Consider the following 21,546-nt stretch of genomic DNA (forward strand, 5'->3'; position numbering starts at 1 on the left):
GAAGCTCTTGCTCCACACACGTTGTCTTTGGGCTAGACATAAACAGAATCCTGAATATGAAGTCTCTACCTTAAGAATTGACTGAATGACAGATGGTTGAGTTGCGTGATTTTCACTATCTGCTGGTTGGCCATATGACAAAAGCTCTAGGCTGTTTTTAACAACTTCCGGTTGTCACAGGAAGTTCTTGCTCCACACACGTTGTCTTTGGGGTAGACATAAACAGAATCCTGAATAAGAAGTCTCTACCTTAAGAATTGACTGAATGACAGATGGTTGAGTTGTGTGATTTTCACTTTCTGCTGGTTGGCCATATGACAATAGCTCTTGGGTGTTTTTAACAACTTCCGGTTGTCACAGGAAGTTCTTACTCAACACACGTTGTCTTTCGGGTAGACATAAACAGAATCCTGAATAAGAAGTCTCTACCTTAAGAATTGACTGAATGACAGATGGTTGAGTTGCGTGATTTTCACTATGTGCAGGTTAAATGACAATAGCTCTAGGCTTTTTTTTAACCACTTCCGGTTGTCACAGGAAGTTCTTACTCAACACACGTTGTCTTTGGGGTAGACATAAACAGAATCCTGAATATGAAGTCTCTACCTTAAGAATTGACTGAATGACAGATGGTTGAGTTGCATGATTTTCACTATGTGCTTTTTATATGACAATAGCTCTAGGCTGTTTTTAACCACTTCCGGTTGTCACAGGAAGCTCTTACTCCACACACGTTGTTTTTGGGGTAGACATAAACAGGATCCTGAATATGAAGTCTCTACCTTAAGAATTGACTGAATAACAGATGGTTGAGATGCGTGATTTTCACTATGTGCGTTTTATATGACAATAGCTCTAGGCTGTTTTTAATCACTTCCGGGTGTCACAGATAGCTCTTGCTCCACACACGTTGTCTTTGGGGTAGACATAAACAGAATCCTGAATATGAAGTCTCTACCTTAAGAATTGACTGAATAACAGATGGTTGAGTTGCGTGATTTTCACTATCTGCTGGTTGGCCATATGACAATAGCTCTAGGTTGTTTTTAACAACTTCCGGTTGTCACAGGAAGCTCTTGCTCCACACACGTTGTCTTTGGGGTAGACATAAACATAATCCTGAAGATGAAGTCTCTACCTTAAGAATTGACTGAATAACAAATGGTTGAGATGCGTGATTTTCACTATGTGCAGGTTAAATGACAATAGCTCTTGGCTGTTTTTAACCACTTCCGGTTGTCACAGGAAGTTCTTACTCAACACACGTCGTCTTTGGGGTAGACATAAACAGAATCCTGAATAAGAAGTCTCTACCTTAAGAATTGACTGAATGACAGATGGTTGAGTTGCGTGATTTTCACTATCTGCTGGTTGTCCATATGACAAAAGCTCTAGGCTGTTTTTAACCACTTCCGGTTGTCACAGGAATCTCTTGCTCCACACACGTTGTCTTTGGGGTAGACATAAACAGAATCCTGAATATGAAGTCTCTACCTTAAGAATTGACTGAATGACAGATGGTTGAGTTGCGTGATTTTCACTATGTGCAGGTTAAATGACAATAGCTCTTGGCTGTTTTTAACCACTTCCGGTTGTCACAGGAAGTTCTTACTCAACACACGTTGTCTTTGGGGTAGACATAAACAGAATCCTGAATAAGAAGTCTCTACCTTAAGAATTGACTGAATGACAGATGGTTGAGTTGAGTGATTTTCACAATGTGCAGGTTAAATGACAATAGCTCTAGGCTTTTTTTAACCACTTCCGGTTGTCACAGGAAGTTCTTACTCAACACACGTTGTCTTTGGGGTAGACATAAACAGAATCCTGAATATGAAGCCTCTGCCTTAAGAATTGACTGAATGACAGATGGTTGAGTTGCGTGATTTTCACTATCTGCAGGTTAAATGACAATAGCTCTTGGCTGTTTTTAACCACTTCCGGTTGTCACAGGAAGTTCTTACTCAACACACGTTGTCTTTGGGGTAGACATAAACAGAATCCTGAATAAGAAGTCTCTACCTTAAGAATTGACTGAATGACAGATGGTTGAGTTGCGTGATTTTCACTTTCTGCTGTTTGGCCATATGACAATAGCTCTTGGGTGTTTTTAACAACTTCCGGTTGTCACAGGAAGTTCTTACTCAACACACGTTGTCTTTGGGGTAGATATAAACAGAATCCTGAATAAGAAGTCTCTACCTTAAGAATTGACTGAATGACAGATGGTTGAGTTGTGTGATTTTCACTATGTGCAGGTTAAATGACAATAGCTCTAGGCTTTTTTAACCACTTCCGGTTGTCACAGGAAGTTCTTACTCAACACACGTTGTCTTTGGGGTAGACATAAACAGAATCCTGAATATGAAGTCTCTACCTTAAGAATTGACTGAATGACAGATGGTTGAGTTGCGTGATTTTCACTTTATGCTGGTTGGCCATATGACAATAGCTCTTGGGTGATTTTAACAACTTTCGGTTGTCACAGGAAGTTCTTACTCAACACACGTTGTCTTTGGGGTAGACATAAACAGAATCCTGAATAAGAAGTCTCTACCTTAAGAATTGACTGAATGACAGATGGTTGAGTTGCGTGATTTTCACTATGTGCGTTTTATATGACAATAGCTCTAGGCTGTTTTTAACCACTTCCGGTTGTCACAGGAAGCTCTTGCTCCACACACGTTGTCTTTGGGCTAGACATAAACAGAATCCTGAATATGAAGTCTCTACCTTAAGAATTGACTGAATGACAGATGGTTGAGTTGCGTGATTTTCACTATCTGCTGGTTGGCCATATGACAAAAGCTCTAGGCTGTTTTTAACAACTTCCGGTTGTCACAGGAAGTTCTTGCTGCACACACGTTGTCTTTGGGGTAGACATAAACAGAATCCTGAATATGAAGTCTCTACCTTAAGAATTGACTGAATGACAGATGGTTGAGTTGCGTGATTTTCACTATGTGCAGGTTAAATGACAATAGCTCTTGGCTGTTTTTAACCACTTCCGGTTGTCACAGGAAGTTCTTACTCAACACACGTTGTCTTTGGGGTAGACATAAACAGAATCCTGAATAAGAAGTCTCTACCTTAAGAATTGACTGAATGACAGATGGTTGAGTTGCGTGATTTTCACTATCTGCTGGTTGGCCATATGACAAAAGCTCTAGGCTGTTTTTAACAACTTCCGGTTGTCACAGGAATCTCTTGCTCCACACACGTTGTCTTTGGGGTAGACATAAACAGAATCCTGAATATGAAGTCTCTACCTTAAGAATTGACTGAATGACAGATGGTTGAGTTGCGTGATTTTCACTATGTGCAGGTTAAATGACAATAGCTCTTGGCTGTTTTTAACCACTTCCGGTTGTCACAGGAAGTTCTTACTCAACACACGTTGTCTTTGGGGTAGACATAAACAGAATCCTGAATAAGAAGTCTCTACCTTAAGAATTGACTGAATGACAGATGGTTGAGTTGCGTGATTTTCACTTTATGCTGGTTGGCCATATGACAATAGCTCTTGGGTGTTTTTAACAACTTCCGGTTGTCACAGGAAGTTCTTACTCAACACACGTTGTCTTTGGGGTAGACATAAACAGAATCCTGAATAAGAAGTCTCTACCTTAAGAATTGACTGAATGACAGATGGTTGAGTTGAGTGATTTTCACTATGTGCAGGTTAAATGACAATAGCTCTAGGCTGTTTTTAACCACTTCCGGTTGTCACAGGAAGCTCTTACTCAACACACGTTGTCTTTGGGGTAGACATAAACAGAATCCTGAATATGAAGCCTCTGCCTTAAGAATTGACTGAATGACAGATGGTTGAGTTCCGTGATTTTCACTATGTGCTGGTTCCATATGACAAAAGCTCTAGGCTGTTTTTAACCACTTCCGGTTGTCACAGGAAGCTCTTGCTCCACACACGTTGTCTTTGGGCTAGACATAAACAGAATCCTGAATATGAAGTCTCTACCTTAAGAATTGACTGAATGACAGATGGTTGAGTTGCGTGATTTTCACTATCTGCAGGTTAAATGACAATAGCTCTTGGCTGTTTTTAACAACTTCCGGTTGTCACAGGAAGTTCTTGCTCAACACACGTTGTCTTTGGGGTAGACATAAACAGAATCCTGAATAAGAAGTCTCTACCTTAAGAATTGACTGAATGACAGATGGTTGAGTTGCGTGATTTTCACTTTCTGCTGGTTGGCCATATGACAATAGCTCTAGGGTGTTTTTAACAACTTCCGGTTGTCACAGGAATTTCTTGCTCCACACACGTTGTCTTTCGGGTAGACATAAACAGAATCCTGAATAAGAAGTCTCTACCTTAAGAATTGACTGAATGACAGATGGTTGAGTTGCGTGATTTTCACTATGTGCAGGTTAAATGACAATAGCTCTAGGCTTTTTTAACCACTTCCGGTTGTCACAGGAAGTTCTTACTCAACACACGTTGTCTTTGGGGTAGACATAAACAGAATCCTGAATAAGAAGTCTCTACCTTAAGAATTGACTGAATGACAGATGGTTGAGTTGCGTGATTTTCACTTTATGCTGGTTGGCCATATGACAATAGCTCTTGGGTGTTTTTAACAACTTCCGGTTGTCAGCAGGAAGTTCTTACTCAACACACGTTGTCTTTGGGGTAGACATAAACAGAATCCTGAATAAGAAGTCTCTACCTTAAGAATTGACTGAATGACAGATGGTTGAGTTGCATGATTTTCACTATGTGCATTTTAAATGACAATAGCTCTAGGCTTTTTTTAACCACTTCCGGTTGTCACAGGAAGCTCTTACTCCACACACGTTGTTTTTGGGGTAGACATAAACAGGATCCTGAATATGAAGCCTCTACCTTAAGAATTGACTGAATAACAGATGGTTGAGTTGCGTGATTTTCACTATGTGCGTTTTATATGACAATAGCTCTAGGCTGTTTTTAATCACTTCCGGTTGTCACAGGTAGCTCTTGCTCCACACACGTTGTCTTTGGGGTAGACATAAACAGAATCCTGAATATGAAGTCTCTACCTTAAGAATTGACTGAATGACAGATGGTTGAGTTGCGTGATTTTCACTATCTGCTGGTTGGCCAAATGACAATAGCTCTAGGCTGTTTTTAACCACTTCCGGTTGTCACAGGAAGCTCTTACTCCACACACGTTGTCTTTGGGGTAGACATAAACATAATCCTGAAGATGAAGTCTCTACCTTAAGAATTGACTGAATGACAAATGGTTGAGTTGCGTGATTTTCACTTTGTGCAGGTTAAATGACAATAGCTCTTGGCTGTTTTTAACCACTTCCGGTTGTCACAGGAAGTTCTTACTCAACACACGTTGTCTTTGGGGTAGACATAAACAGAATCCTGAATATGAAGTCTCTGCCTTAAGAATTGACTGAATGACAGATGGTTGAGTTGCGTGATTTTCACTATCTGCAGGTTAAATGACAATAGCTCTTGGCTGTTTTTAACCACTTCCGGTTGTCACAGGAAGTTCTTACTCAACACACGTTGTCTTTGGGGTAGACATAAACAGAATCCTGAATAAGAAGTCTCTACCTTAAGAATTGACTGAATGACAGATGGTTGAGTTGCGTGATTTTCACTTTCTGCTGTTTGGCCATATGACAATAGCTCTTGGGTGTTTTTAACAACTTCCGGTTGTCACAGGAAGTTCTTACTCAACACACGTTGTCTTTGGGGTAGACATAAACAGAATCCTGAATAAGAAGTCTCTACCTTAAGAATTGACTGAATGACAGATGGTTGAGTTGTGTGATTTTCACTATGTGCAGGTTAAATGACAATAGCTCTAGGCTTTTTTTAACCACTTCCGGTTGTCACAGGAAGTTCTTACTCAACACACGTTGTCTTTGGGGTAGACATAAACAGAATCCTGAATATGAAGTCTCTACCTTAAGAATTGACTGAATGACAGATGGTTGAGTTGCGTGATTTTCACTTTATGCTGGTTGGCCATATGACAATAGCTCTTGGGTGTTTTTAACAACTTCCGGTTGTCACAGGAAGTTCTTACTCAACACACGTTGTCTTTGGGGTAGACATAAACAGAATCCTGAATAAGAAGTCTCTACCTTAAGAATTGACTGAATGACAGATGGTTGAGTTGCGTGATTTTCACTATCTGCGGTTATATGACAATAGCTCTAGGCTGTTTTTAACCACTTCCGGTTGTCACAGGAAGCTCTTGCTCAACACACGTTGTCTTTGGGCTAGACATAAACAGAATCCTGAATATGAAGTCTCTACCTTAAGAATTGACTGAATGACAGATGGTTGAGTTGCGTGATTTTCACTTTCTGCAGGTTAAATGACAATAGCTCTTGGCTGTTTTTAACCACTTCCGGTTGTCACAGGAAGTTCTTACTCAACACACGTTGTCTTTGGGGTAGACATAAACAGAATCCTGAATAAGAAGTCTCTACCTTAAGAATTGACTGAATGACAGATGGTTGAGTTGCGTGATTTTCACTATCTGCAGGTTAAATGACAATAGCTCTTGGCTGTTTTTAACCACTTCCGGTTGTCACAGGAAGTTCTTACTCAACACACGTTGTCTTTGGGGTAGACATAAACAGAATCCTGAATAAGAAGTCTCTACCTTAAGAATTGACTGAATGACAGATGGTTGAGTTGCGTGATTTTCACTTTCTACTGTTTGGCCATATGACAATAGCTCTTGGGTGTTTTTAACAACTTCCGGTTGTCACAGGAAGTTCTTACTCAACACACGTTGTCTTTGGGGTAGACATAAACAGAATCCTGAATAAGAAGTCTCTACCTTAAGAATTGACTGAATGACAGATGGTTGAGTTGTGTGATTTTCACTATGTGCAGGTTAAATGACAATAGCTCTAGGCTTTTTTTAACCACTTCCGGTTGTCACAGGAAGTTCTTACTCAACACACGTTGTCTTTGGGGTAGACATAAACAGAATCCTGAATATGAAGTCTCTACCTTAAGAATTGACTGAATGACAGATGGTTGAGTTGCGTGATTTTCACTTTATGCTGGTTGGCCATATGACAATAGCTCTTGGGTGATTTTAACAACTTCCGGTTGTCACAGGAAGTTCTTACTCAACACACGTTGTCTTTGGGGTAGACATAAACAGAATCCTGAATAAGAAGTCTCTACCTTAAGAATTGACTGAATGACAGATGGTTGAGTTGCGTGATTTTCACTATGTGCGTTTTATATGACAATAGCTCTAGGCTGTTTTTTAACCACTTCCGGTTGTCACAGGAAGCTCTTGCTCCACACACGTTGTCTTTGGGCTAGACATAAACAGAATCCTGAATATGAAGTCTCTACCTTAAGAATTGACTGAATGACAGATGGTTGAGTTGCGTGATTTTCACTATCTGCTGGTTGGCCATATGAAAAAAACTATAGGCTGTTTTTAACAACTTCCGGTTTTCACAGGAAGTTCTTGCTGCACACACGTTGTCTTTGGGGTAGACATAAACAGAATCCTGAATATGAAGTCTCTACCTTAAGAATTGACTGAATGACAGATGGTTGAGTTGCGTGATTTTCACTATGTGCAGGTTAAATGACAATAGCTCTTGGCTGTTTTTAACCACTTCCGGTTGTCACAGGAAGTTCTTACTCAACACACGTTGTCTTTGGGGTAGACATAAACAGAATCCTGAATAAGAAGTCTCTACCTTAAGAATTGACTGAATGACAGATGGTTGAGTTGCGTGATTTTCACTATGTGCTTTTTATATGACAATAGCTCTAGGCTGTTTTTAACCACTTCCGGTTGTCACAGGAAGCTCTTGCTCCACACACGTTGTTTTTGGGGTAGACATAAACAGGATCCTGAATATGAAGTCTCTACCTTAAGAATTGACTGAATAACAGATGGTTGAGATGCGTGATTTTCACTATGTGCGTTTTATATGACAATAGCTCTAGGCTGTTTTTAATCACTTCCGGGTGTCACAGATAGCTCTTGCTCCACACACGTTGTCTTTGGGGTAGACATAAACAGAATCCTGAATATGAAGTCTCTACCTTAAGAATTGACTGAATAACAGATGGTTGAGTTGCGTGATTTTCACTATCTGCTGGTTGGCCATATGACAATAGCTCTAGGCTGTTTTTAACAACTTCCGGTTGTCACAGGAAGCTCTTGCTCCACACACGTTGTCTTTGGGGTAGACATAAACATAATCCTGAATATGAAGTCTCTACCTTAAGAATTGACTGAATAACAAATGGTTGAGTTGCGTGATTTTCACTATGTGCAGGTTAAATGACAATAGCTCTTGGCTGTTTTTAACCACTTCCGGTTGTCACAGGAAGTTCTTACTCAACACACGTTGTCTTTGGGGTAGACATAAACAGAATCCTGAATAAGAAGTCTCTACCTTAAGAATTGACTGAATGACAGATGGTTGAGTTGCGTGATTTTCACTATCTGCTGGTTGGCCATATGACAAAAGCTCTAGGCTGTTTTTAACCACTTCCGGTTGTCACGGGAATCTCTTGCTCCACACACGTTGTCTTTGGGGTAGACATAAACAGAATCCTGAATATGAAGTCTCTACCTTAAGAATTGACTGAATGACAGATGGTTGAGTTGCGTGATTTTCACTATGTGCAGGTTAAATGACAATAGCTCTTGGCTGTTTTTAACCACTTCCGGTTGTCACAGGAAGCTCTTGCTCCACACACGTTGTCTTTGGGCTAGACATAAACAGAATCCTGAATATGAAGTCTCTACCTTAAGAATTGACTGAATGACAGATGGTTGAGTTGCGTGATTTTCACTATCTGCTGGTTGGCCATATGAAAAAAACTATAGGCTGTTTTTAACAACTTCCGGTTTTCACAGGAAGTTCTTGCTGCACACACGTTGTCTTTGGGGTAGACATAAACAGAATCCTGAATATGAAGTCTCTACCTTAAGAATTGACTGAATGACAGATGGTTGAGTTGCGTGATTTTCACTATGTGCAGGTTAAATGACAATAGCTCTTGGCTGTTTTTAACCACTTCCGGTTGTCACAGGAAGTTCTTACTCAACACACGTTGTCTTTGGGGTAGACATAAACAGAATCCTGAATAAGAAGTCTCTACCTTAAGAATTGACTGAATGACAGATGGTTGAGTTGCGTGATTTTCACTATGTGCTTTTTATATGACAATAGCTCTAGGCTGTTTTTAACCACTTCCGGTTGTCACAGGAAGCTCTTGCTCCACACACGTTGTTTTTTGGGGTAGACATAAACAGGATCCTGAATATGAAGTCTCTACCTTAAGAATTGACTGAATAACAGATGGTTGAGATGCGTGATTTTCACTATGTGCGTTTTATATGACAATAGCTCTAGGCTGTTTTTAATCACTTCCGGGTGTCACAGATAGCTCTTGCTCCACACACGTTGTCTTTGGGGTAGACATAAACAGAATCCTGAATATGAAGTCTCTACCTTAAGAATTGACTGAATAACAGATGGTTGAGTTGCGTGATTTTCACTATCTGCTGGTTGGCCATATGACAATAGCTCTAGGCTGTTTTTAACAACTTCCGGTTGTCACAGGAAGCTCTTGCTCCACACACGTTGTCTTTGGGGTAGACATAAACATAATCCTGAATATGAAGTCTCTACCTTAAGAATTGACTGAATAACAAATGGTTGAGTTGCGTGATTTTCACTATGTGCAGGTTAAATGACAATAGCTCTTGGCTGTTTTTAACCACTTCCGGTTGTCACAGGAAGTTCTTACTCAACACACGTTGTCTTTGGGGTAGACATAAACAGAATCCTGAATAAGAAGTCTCTACCTTAAGAATTGACTGAATGACAGATGGTTGAGTTGCGTGATTTTCACTATCTGCTGGTTGGCCATATGACAAAAGCTCTAGGCTGTTTTTAACCACTTCCGGTTGTCACAGGAAGTTCTTACTCAACACACGTTGTCTTTGGGGTAGACATAAACAGAATCCTGAATATGAAGTCTCTACCTTAAGAATTGACTGAATGACAGATGGTTGAGTTGCGTGATTTTCACTTTCTGCTGTTTGGCCATATGACAATAGCTCTTGGCTGTTTTTAACCACTTCCGGTTGTCACAGGAAGTTCTTACTCAACACACGTTGTCTTTGGGGTAGACATAAACAGAATCCTGAATAAGAAGTCTCTACCTTAAGAATTGACTGAATGACAGATGGTTGAGTTGCGTGATTTTCACTTTGTGCTGGTTGCCAAATGACAATAGCTCTTGGCTTTTTTTAACCACTTCCGGTTGTCACAGGAAGTTCTTACTCAACACACGTTGTCTTTGGGGTAGACATAAACAGAATCCTGAATAAGAAGTCTCTACCTTAAGAATTGACTGAATGACAGATGGTTGAGTTGCGTGATTTTCACTATCTGCTGGTTGGCCAAATGACAATAGCTCTAGGCTTTTTTTAACCACTTCCGGTTGTCACAGGAAGTTCTTACTCAACACACGTTGTCTTTGGGGTAGACATAAACAGAATCCTGAATAAGAAGTCTCTACCTTAAGAATTGACTGAATGACAGATGGTTGAGTTGCGTGATTTTCACTTTCTGCTGGTTGGCCATATGACAATAGCTCTTGGGTGTTTTTAACAACTTCCGGTTGTTACAGGAAGTTCTTACTCAACACACGTTGTCTTTGGGGTAGACATAAACAGAATCCTGAATATGAAGTCTCTACCTTAAGAATTGACTGAATGACAGATGGTTGAGTTGCGTGATTTTCACTATGTGCGTTTTATATGACAATAGCTCTAGGCTGTTTTTAACCACTTCCGGTTGTCACAGGAAGCTCTTGCTCCACACAAGTTGTCTTTGGGCTAGACATAAACAGAATCCTGAATATGAAGTCTCTACCTTAAGAATTGACTGAATGACAGATGGTTGAGTTGCGTGATTTTCACTATGTGCAGGTTAAATGACAATAGCTCTTGGCTGTTTTTAACCACTTCCGGTTGTCACAGGAAGTTCTTACTCAACACACGTTGTCTTTGGGGTAGACATAAACAGAATCCTGAATAAGAAGTCTCTACCTTAAGAATTGACTGAATGACAGATGGTTGAGTTGAGTGATTTTCACTTTCTGCTGGTTGGCCATATGACAATAGCTCTTGGGTGTTTTTAACAACTTCCGGTTGTCACAGGAAGTTCTTACTCAACACACGTTGTCTTTGGGGTAGACATAAACAGAATCCTGAATAAGAAGTCTCTACCTTAAGAATTGACTGAATGACAGATGGTTGAGTTGAGTGATTTTCACTATGTGCAGGTTAAATGACAATAGCTCTAGCCTGTTTTTAACCACTTCCGGTTGTCACAGGAAGTTCTTACTCAACACACGTTGTCTTTGGGGTAGACATAAACAGAATCCTGAATATGAAGTCTCTACCTTAAGAATTGACTGAATGACAGATGGTTGAGTTGCGTGATTTTCACTATGTGCGTTTTATATGACAATAGCTCTAGGCTGTTTTTAACCACTTCCGGTTGTCACAGGAAGCTCTTGCTCCACACACGTTGTCTTTGGGCTAGACATAAACAGAATCCTGAATATGAAGTCTCTACCTTAAGAATTGACTGAATGACAGATGGTTGAGTTGCGTGATTTTCACTATCTGCTGGTTGGCCATATGACAAAAGCTCTAGGCTGTTTTTAACAACTTCCGGTTGTCACAGGAAGTTCTTGCTCCACACACGTAGTCTTTGGGGTAGACATAAACAGAATCCTGAATATGAAGTCTCTACCTTAAGAATTGACTGAATGACAGATGGTTGAGTTGCGTGATTTTCACTATGTGCAGGTTAAATGACAATAGCTCTTGGCTGTTTTTAACCACTTCCGGTTGTCACAGGAAGTTCTTACTCAACACACGTTGTCTTTGGGGTAGACATAAACAGAATCCTGAATAAGAAGTCTCTACCTTAAGAATTGACTGAATGACAGATGGTTGAGTTGCGTGATTTTCACTATGTGCAGGTTAAATGACAATAGCTCTAGGCTTTTTTTAACCACTTCCGGTTGTCACAGGAAGTTCTTACTCAACACACGTTGTCTTTGGGGTAGACATAAACAGAATCCTGAATAAGAAGTCTCTACCTTAAGAATTGACTGAATGACAGATGGTTGAGTTGCGTGATTTTCACTTTCTGCTGGTTGGCCATATGACAATAGCTCTTGGGTGTTTTTAACAACTTCCAGTTGTCACAGGAAGTTCTTACTCGACACACGTTGTCTTTGGGGTAGACATAAACAGAATCCTGAATATGAAGTCTCTACCTTAAGAATTGACTGAATGACAGATGGTTGAGTTGAGTGATTTTCACTATGTGCAGGTTAAATGACAATAGCTCTAGGCTTTTTTTAACCACTTCCGGTTGTCACAGGAAGCTCTTACTCGACACACGTTGTCTTTGGGGTAGACATAAACAGAATCCTGAATATGAAGCCTCTGCCTTAAGAATTGACTGAATGACAGATGGTTGAGTTGCGTGATTTTCACTATGTGCGTTTTATATGACAATAGCTCTAGGCTGTTTTTAACCACTTCCGGTTGTCACAGGAAGCTCTTGCTCCACACAAGTTGTCTTTGGGCTAGACATAAACAGAATCCTGAATATGAAGTCTCTACCTTAAGAATTGACTGAATGACAGATGGTTGAGTTGCGTGATTTTCACTATGTGCAGGTTAAATGACAATAGCTCTTGGCTGTTTTTAACCACTTCCGGTTGTCACAGGAAGTTCTTACTCAACACACGTTGTCTTTGGGGTAGACATAAACAGAATCCTGAATAAGAAGTCTCTACCTTAAGAATTGACTGAATGACAGATGGTTGAGTTGCGTGATTTTCACTTTCTGCTGGTTGGCCATATGACAATAGCTCTTGGGTGTTTTTAACAACTTCCGGTTGTCACAGGAAGTTCTTACTCAACACACGTTGTCTTTGGGGTAGACATAAACAGAATCCTGAATAAGAAGTCTCTACCTTAAGAATTGACTGAATGACAGATGGTTGAGTTGCGTGATTTTCACTATGTGCAGGTTAAATGACAATAGCTCTTGGCTGTTTTTAACCACTTCCGGTTGTCACAGGAAGTTCTTACTCAACACACGTTGTCTTTGGGGTAGACATAAACAGAATCCTGAATAAGAAGTCTCTACCTTAAGAATTGACTGAATGACAGATGGTTGAGTTGCGTGATTTTCACTTTCTGCTGGTTGGCCATATGACAATAGCTCTTGGGTGTTTTTAACAACTTCCGGTTGTCACAGGAAGTTCTTACTCAACACACGTTGTCTTTGGGGTAGACATAAACAGAATCCTGAATAAGAAGTCTCTACCTTAAGAATTGACTGAATGACAGATGGTTGAGTTGCGTGATTTTCACTTTCTGCTGGTTGGCCATATGACAATAGCTCTTGGGTGTTTTTAACAACTTCCGGTTGTTACAGGAAGTTCTTACTCAACACACGTTGTCTTTGGGGTAGACATAAACAGAATCCTGAATAAGAAGTCTCTACCTTAAGAATTGACTGAATGACAGATGGTTGAGTTGAGTGATTTTCACTATGTGCAGGTTAAATGACAATAGCTCTAGGCTTTTTTTAACCACTTCCGGTTGTCACAGGAAGTTCTTACTCAACACACGTTGTCTTTGGGGTAGACATAAACAGAATCCTGAATATGAAGCCTCTGCCTTAAGAATTGACTGAATGACAGATGGTTGAGTTCCGTGATTTTCACTATGTGCGTTTTATATGACAATAGCTCTAGGCTGTTTTTAACCACTTCCGGTTGTCACAGGAAGCTCTTGCTCCACACACGTTGTCTTTGGGCTAGACATAAACAGAATCCTGAATATGAAGTCTCTACCTTAAGAATTGACTGAATGACAGATGGTTGAGTTGCGTGATTTTCACTATCTGCAGGTTAAATGACAATAGCTCTTGGCTGTTTTTAACCACTTCCGGTTGTCACAGGAAGTTCTTACTCAACACACGTTGTCTTTGGGGTAGACATAAACAGAATCCTGAATAAGAAGTCTCTACCTTAAGAATTGACTGAATGACAGATGGTTGAGTTGCGTGATTTTCACTTTCTGCTGGTTGGCCATATGACAATAGCTCTTGGGTGTTTTTAACAACTTCCGGTTGTCACAGGAAGTTCTTACTCAACACACGTTGTCTTTGGGGTAGACATAAACAGAATCCTGAATAAGAAGTCTCTACCTTAAGAATTGACTGAATGACAGATGGTTGAGTTGCGTGATTTTCACTATGTGCAGGTTAAATGACAATAGCTCTAGGCTTTTTTAACCACTTCCGGTTGTCACAGGAAGTTCTTACTCAACACACGTTGTCTTTGGGGTAGACATAAACAGAATCCTGAATATGAAGTCTCTACCTTAAGAATTGACTGAATGACAGATGTTTGAGTTGCGTGATTTTCACTTTATGCTGGTTGGCCATATGACAATAGCTCTTGGGTGATTTTAACAACTTCCGGTTTTCACAGGAAGTTCTTACTCAACACACGTTGTCTTTGGGGTAGACATAAACAGAATCCTGAATATGAAGTCTCTACCTTAAGAATTGACTGAATGACAGATGGTTGAGTTGCGTGATTTTCACTATGTGCGTTTTATATGACAATAGCTCTAGGCTGTTTTTTAACCACTTCCGGTTGTCACAGGAAGCTCTTGCTCCACACACGTTGTCTTTGGGCTAGACATAAACAGAATCCTGAATATGAAGTCTCTACCTTAAGAATTGACTGAATGACAGATGTTTGAGTTGCGTGATTTTCACTATCTGCTGGTTGGCCATATGAAAAAAACTATAGGCTGTTTTTAACAACTTCCGGTTTTCACAGGAAGTTCTTGCTGCACACACGTTGTCTTTGGGGTAGACATAAACAGAATCCTGAATATGAAGTCTCTACCTTAAGAATTGACTGAATGACAGATGGTTGAGTTGCGTGATTTTCACTATGTGCAGGTTAAATGACAATAGCTCTAGGCTTTTTTTAACCACTTCCGGTTGTCACAGGAAGTTCTTACTCAACACACGTTGTCTTTGGGGTAGACATAAACAGAATCCTGAATATGAAGTCTCTACCTTAAGAATTGACTGAATGACAGATGTTTGAGTTGCGTGATTTTCACTATCTGCTGGTTGGCCATATGAAAAAAACTATAGGCTGTTTTTAACAACTTCCGGTTTTCACAGGAAGTTCTTGCTGCACACACGTTGTCTTTGGGGTAGACATAAACAGAATCCTGAATATGAAGTCTCTACCTTAAGAATTGACTGAATGACAGATGGTTGAGTTGCGTGATTTTCACTATGTGCAGGTTAAATGACAATAGCTCTTGGCTGTTTTTAACCACTTCCGGTTGTCACAGGAAGTTCTTACTCAACACACGTTGTCTTTGGGGTAGACATAAACAGAATCCTGAATAAGAAGTCTCTACCTTAAGAATTGACTGAATGACAGATGGTTGAGTTGCGTGATTTTCACTATGTGCTTTTTATATGACAATAGCTCTAGGCTGTTTTTAACCACTTCCGGTTGTCACAGGAAGCTCTTGCTCCACACACGTTGTTTTTGGGGTAGACATAAACAGGATCCTGAATATGAAGTCTCTACCTTAAGAATTGACTGAATAACAGATGGTTGAGATGCGTGATTTTCACTATGTGCGTTTTATATGACAATAGCTCTAGGCTGTTTTTAATCACTTCCGGGTGTCACAGATAGCTCTTGCTCCACACACGTTGTCTTTGGGGTAGACATAAACAGAATCCTGAATATGAAGTCTCTACCTTAAGAATTGACTGAATAACAGATGGTTGAGTTGCGTGATTTTCACTATCTGCTGGTTGGCCATATGACAATAGCTCTAGGCTGTTTTTAACAACTTCCGGTTGTCACAGGAAGCTCTTGCTCCACACACGTTGTCTTTGGGGTAGACATAAACATAATCCTGAATATGAAGTCTCTACCTTAAGAATTGACTGAATAACAAATGGTTGAGTTGCGTGATTTTCACTATGTGCAGGTTAAATGACAATAGCTCTTGGCTGTTTTTAACCACTTCCGGTTGTCACAGGAAGTTCTTACTCAACACACGTTGTCTTTGGGGTAGACATAAACAGAATCCTGAATAAGAAGTCTCTACCTTAAGAATTGACTGAATGACAGATGGTTGAGTTGCGTGATTTTCACTATCTGCTGGTTGGCCATATGACAAAAGCTCTAGGCTGTTTTTAACCACTTCCGGTTGTCACAGGAATCTCTTGCTCCACACACGTTGTCTTTGGGGTAGACATAAACAGAATCCTGAATATGAAGTCTCTACCTTAAGAATTGACTGAATGACAGATGGTTTAGTTGAGTGATTTTCACTATGTGCAGGTTAAATGACAATAGCTCTAGGCTTTTTTTAACCACTTCCGGTTGTCACAGGAAGTTCTTACTCAACACACGTTGTCTTTGGGGTAGACATAAACAGAATCCTGAATATGAAGCCTCTACCTTAAGAATTGACTGAATGACAGATGGTTGAGTTGCGTGATTTTCACTATGTGCGTTTTATATGACAATAGCTCTAGGCTGTTTTTAACCACTTCCGGTTGTCACAGGAAGCTCTTGCTCCACACACGTTGTCTTTGGGCTAGACATAAACAGAATCCTGAATATGAAGTCTCTACCTTAAGAATTGACTGAATGACAGATGGTTGAGTTGCGTGATTTTCACTTTCTGCTGTTTGGCCATATGACAATAGCTCTTGGGTGTTTTTAACAACTTCCGGTTGTCACAGGAAGTTCTTACTCAACACACGTTGTCTTTGGGGTAGACATAAACAGAATCCTGAATAAGAAGTCTCTACCTTAAGAATTGACTGAATGACAGATGGTTGAGTTGCGTGATTTTCACTATGTGCAGGTTAAATGACAATAGCTCTAGGCTTTTTTAACCACTTCCGGTTGTCACAGGAAGTTCTTACTCAACACACGTTGTCTTTGGGGTAGACATAAACAGAATCCTGAATAAGAAGTCTCTACCTTAAGAATTGACTGAATGACAGATGGTTGAGTTGCGTGATTTTCACTTTCTGCTGGTTGGCCATATGACAATAGCTCTTGGGTGTTTTTAACAACTTCCGGTTGTTACAGGAAGTTCTTACTCAACACACGTTGTCTTTGGGGTAGACATAAACAGAATCCTGAATATGAAGTCTCTACCTTAAGAATTGACTGAATGACAGATGGTTGAGTTGCGTGATTTTCACTATGTGCGTTTTATATGACAATAGCTCTAGGCTGTTTTTAACCACTTCCGGTTGTCACAGGAAGCTCTTGCTCCACACAAGTTGTCTTTGGGCTAGACATAAACAGAATCCTGAATATGAAGTCTCTACCTTAAGAATTGACTGAATGACAGATGGTTGAGTTGCGTGATTTTCACTATGTGCAGGTTAAATGAAAATAGCTCTTGGCTGTTTTTAACCACTTCCGGTTGTCACAGGAAGTTCTTACTCAACACACGTTGTCTTTGGGGTAGACATAAACAGAATCCTGAATAAGAAGTCTCTACCTTAAGAATTGACTGAATGACAGATGGTTGAGTTGAGTGATTTTCACTTTCTGCTGGTTGGCCATATGACAATAGCTCTTGGGTGTTTTTAACAACTTCCGGTTGTCACAGGAAGTTCTTACTCAACACACGTTGTCTTTGGGGTAGACATAAACAGAATCCTGAATAAGAAGTCTCTACCTTAAGAATTGACTGAATGACAGATGGTTGAGTTGAGTGATTTTCACTATGTGCAGGTTAAATGACAATAGCTCTAGGCTGTTTTTAACCACTTCCGGTTGTCACAGGAAGCTCTTGCTCCACACAAGTTGTCTTTGGGCTAGACATAAACAGAATCCTGAATATGAAGTCTCTACCTTAAGAATTGACTGAATGACAGATGGTTGAGTTGCGTGATTTTCACTATGTGCAGGTTAAATGACAATAGCTCTTGGCTGTTTTTAACCACTTCCGGTTGTCACAGGAAGTTCTTACTCAACACACGTTGTCTTTGGGGTAGACATAAACAGAATCCTGAATAAGAAGTCTCTACCTTAAGAATTGACTGAATGACAGATGGTTGAGTTGAGTGATTTTCACTTTCTGCTGGTTGGCCATATGACAATAGCTCTTGGGTGTTTTTAACAACTTCCGGTTGTCACAGGAAGTTCTTACTCAACACACGTTGTCTTTGGGGTAGACATAAACAGAATCCTGAATAAGAAGTCTCTACCTTAAGAATTGACTGAATGACAGATGGTTGAGTTGGAGTGATTTTCACTATGTGCAGGTTAAATGACAATAGCTCTAGGCTGTTTTTAACCACTTCCGGTTGTCACAGGAAGTTCTTACTCAACACACGTTGTCTTTGGGGTAGACATAAACAGAATCCTGAATATGAAGTCTCTACCTTAAGAATTGACTGAATGACAGATGGTTGAGTTGCGTGATTTTCACTATGTGCGTTTTATATGACAATAGCTCTAGGCTGTTTTTAACCACTTCCGGTTGTCACAGGAAGCTCTTGCTCCACACACGTTGTCTTTGGGCTAGACATAAACAGAATCCTGAATATGAAGTCTCTACCTTAAGAATTGACTGAATGACAGATGGTTGAGTTGCGTGATTTTCACTATCTGCTGGTTGGCCATATGACAAAAGCTCTAGGCTGTTTTTAACAACTTCCGGTTGTCACAGGAAGTTCTTGCTCCACACACGTTGTCTTTGGGGTAGACATAAACAGAATCCTGAATATGAAGTCTCTACCTTAAGAATTGACTGAATGACAGATGGTTGAGTTGCGTGATTTTCACTATGTGCAGGTTAAATGACAATAGCTCTTGGCTGTTTTTAACCACTTCCGGTTGTCACAGGAAGTTCTTACTCAACACACGTTGTCTTTGGGGTAGACATAAACAGAATCCTGAATAAGAAGTCTCTACCTTAAGAATTGACTGAATGACAGATGGTTGAGTTGCGTGATTTTCACTATGTGCAGGTTAAATGACAATAGCTCTAGGCTTTTTTTAACCACTTCCGGTTGTCACAGGAAGTTCTTACTCAACACACGTTGTCTTTGGGGTAGACATAAACAGAATCCTGAATAAGAAGTCTCTACCTTAAGAATTGACTGAATGACAGATGGTTGAGTTGCGTGATTTTCACTTTCTGCTGGTTGGCCATATGACAATAGCTCTTGGGTGTTTTTAACAACTTCCAGTTGTCACAGGAAGTTCTTACTCGACACACGTTGTCTTTGGGGTAGACATAAACAGAATCCTGAATATGAAGTCTCTACCTTAAGAATTGACTGAATGACAGATGGTTGAGTTGCGTGATTTTCACTATGTGCGTTTTATATGACAATAGCTCTAGGCTGTTTTTAACCACTTCCGGTTGTCACAGGAAGCTCTTGCTCCACACAAGTTGTCTTTGGGCTAGACATAAACAGAATCCTGAATATGAAGTCTCTACCTTAAGAATTGACTGAATGACAGATGGTTGAGTTGCGTGATTTTCACTATGTGCAGGTTAAATGACAATAGCTCTTGGGTGTTTTTAACCACTTCCGGTTGTCACAGGAAGTTCTTACTCAACACACGTTGTCTTTGGGGTAGACATAAACAGAATCCTGAATAAGAAGTCTCTACCTTAAGAATTGACTGAATGACAGATGGTTGAGTTGCGTGATTTTCACTTTCTGCTGGTTGGCCATATGACAATAGCTCTTGGGTGTTTTTAACAACTTCCGGTTGTCACAGGAAGTTCTTACTCAACACACGTTGTCTTTGGGGTAGACATAAACAGAATCCTGAATAAGAAGTCTCTACCTTAAGAATTGACTGAATGACAGATGGTTGAGTTGCGTGATTTTCACTATGTGCAGGTTAAATGACAATAGCTCTTGGCTGTTTTTAACCACTTCCGGTTGTCACAGGAAGTTCTTACTCAACACACGTTGTCTTTGGGGTAGACATAAACAGAATCCTGAATAAGAAGTCTCTACCTTAAGAATTGACTGAATGACAGATGGTTGAGTTGCGTGATTTTCACTTTCTGCTGGTTGGCCATATGACAATAGCTCTTGGGTGTTTTTAACAACTTCCGGTTGTCACAGGAAGTTCTTACTCAACACACGTTGTCTTTGGGGTAGACATAAACAGAATCCTGAATAAGAAGTCTCTACCTTAAGAATTGACTGAATGACAGATGGTTGAGTTGAGTGATTTTCACTATGTGCAGGTTAAATGACAATAGCTCTAGGCTGTTTTTAACCACTTCCGGTTGTCACAGGAAGTTCTTACTCAACACACGTTGTCTTTGGGGTAGACATAAACAGAATCCTGAATATGAAGTCTCTACCTTAAGAATTGACTGAATGACAGATGGTTGAGTTGCGTGATTTTCACTATCTGCTGGTTGGCCATATGACAATAGCTCTTGGGTGTTTTTAACAACTTCCGGTTGTCACAGGAAGCTCTTGCTCCACACACGTTGTCTTTGGGGTAGACATAAACAGAATCCTGAATAAGAAGTCTCTACCTTAAGAATTGACTGAATGACAGATGGTTGAGTTGAGTGATTTTCACTATGTGCAGGTTAAATGACAATAGCTCTAGGCTGTTTTTAACCACTTCCGGTTGTCACAGGAAGTTGTTACTCAACACACGTTGTCTTTGGGGTAGACATAAACAGAATCCTGAATATGAAGTCTCTACCTTAAGAATTGACTGAATGACAGATGGTTGAGTTGCGTGATTTTCACTATGTGCGTTTTATATGACAATAGCTCTAGGCTGTTTTTAACCACTTCCGGTTGTCACAGGAAGCTCTTGCTCCACACAAGTTGTCTTTGGGCTAGACATAAACAGAATCCTGAATAAGAAGTCTCTACCTTAACCTGTTTAGGATAGGGGGCAGTATTGACACTGCTGGATAAAAAACATACCCGATTTAATCTGGTTACCACTCCTACCCAGTAACTAGAATATGCATATACTTATTACATATGGATAGAAAACACCCTAAATTTTCCAAAACTGTTTGAATGGTGTCTGTGAGTATAACAGAACTCAAATGGCAGGTCAAAACCTGAGAGATTCCTTTACAGGAAGTGGCCTGTCTGACCATTTCTTGAACTTCTTTTCCATCTCTATCATTTACTAAGGATCTCTGCTCTAACGTGACACTTCCCACGTCGTCCATAGGCGCTCAGAGCCCGGGAAAAAACAGAATGTCGTCATTCCAGCCCCAGGCTGAAACACATTATCGCCTTTCTCAAGTGGCCGATCAAGGGGCACTGGCTTATGCGCGTGACCCCGACCGCCCCCGCCTTTGGGATTTTTTTCCTCTGTTTGCCGAAAAGGAGATTCCCTGTCGGAATATTATCGCTTTTCTACGAGAAAAATGTCGT

At 40.2% G+C, this 21,546-nt stretch overlaps 1 protein-coding gene across 1 annotated transcript in view; it reads left to right on the top strand.

Annotated features, from left to right (window-relative positions):
* LOC106566319 (plexin-B3) overlaps window positions 1–21,546 on the top strand; it is a 415,201-nt gene that overhangs the window by 308,634 nt on the left and 85,021 nt on the right. The gene's annotated exons all lie outside the window — the stretch shown is intronic.

This window comes from Salmo salar, chromosome ssa13 (assembly GCF_905237065.1).
Source record: "Salmo salar chromosome ssa13, Ssal_v3.1, whole genome shotgun sequence".
NCBI classification, from domain to species: Eukaryota; Metazoa; Chordata; class Actinopteri; order Salmoniformes; family Salmonidae; genus Salmo; species Salmo salar.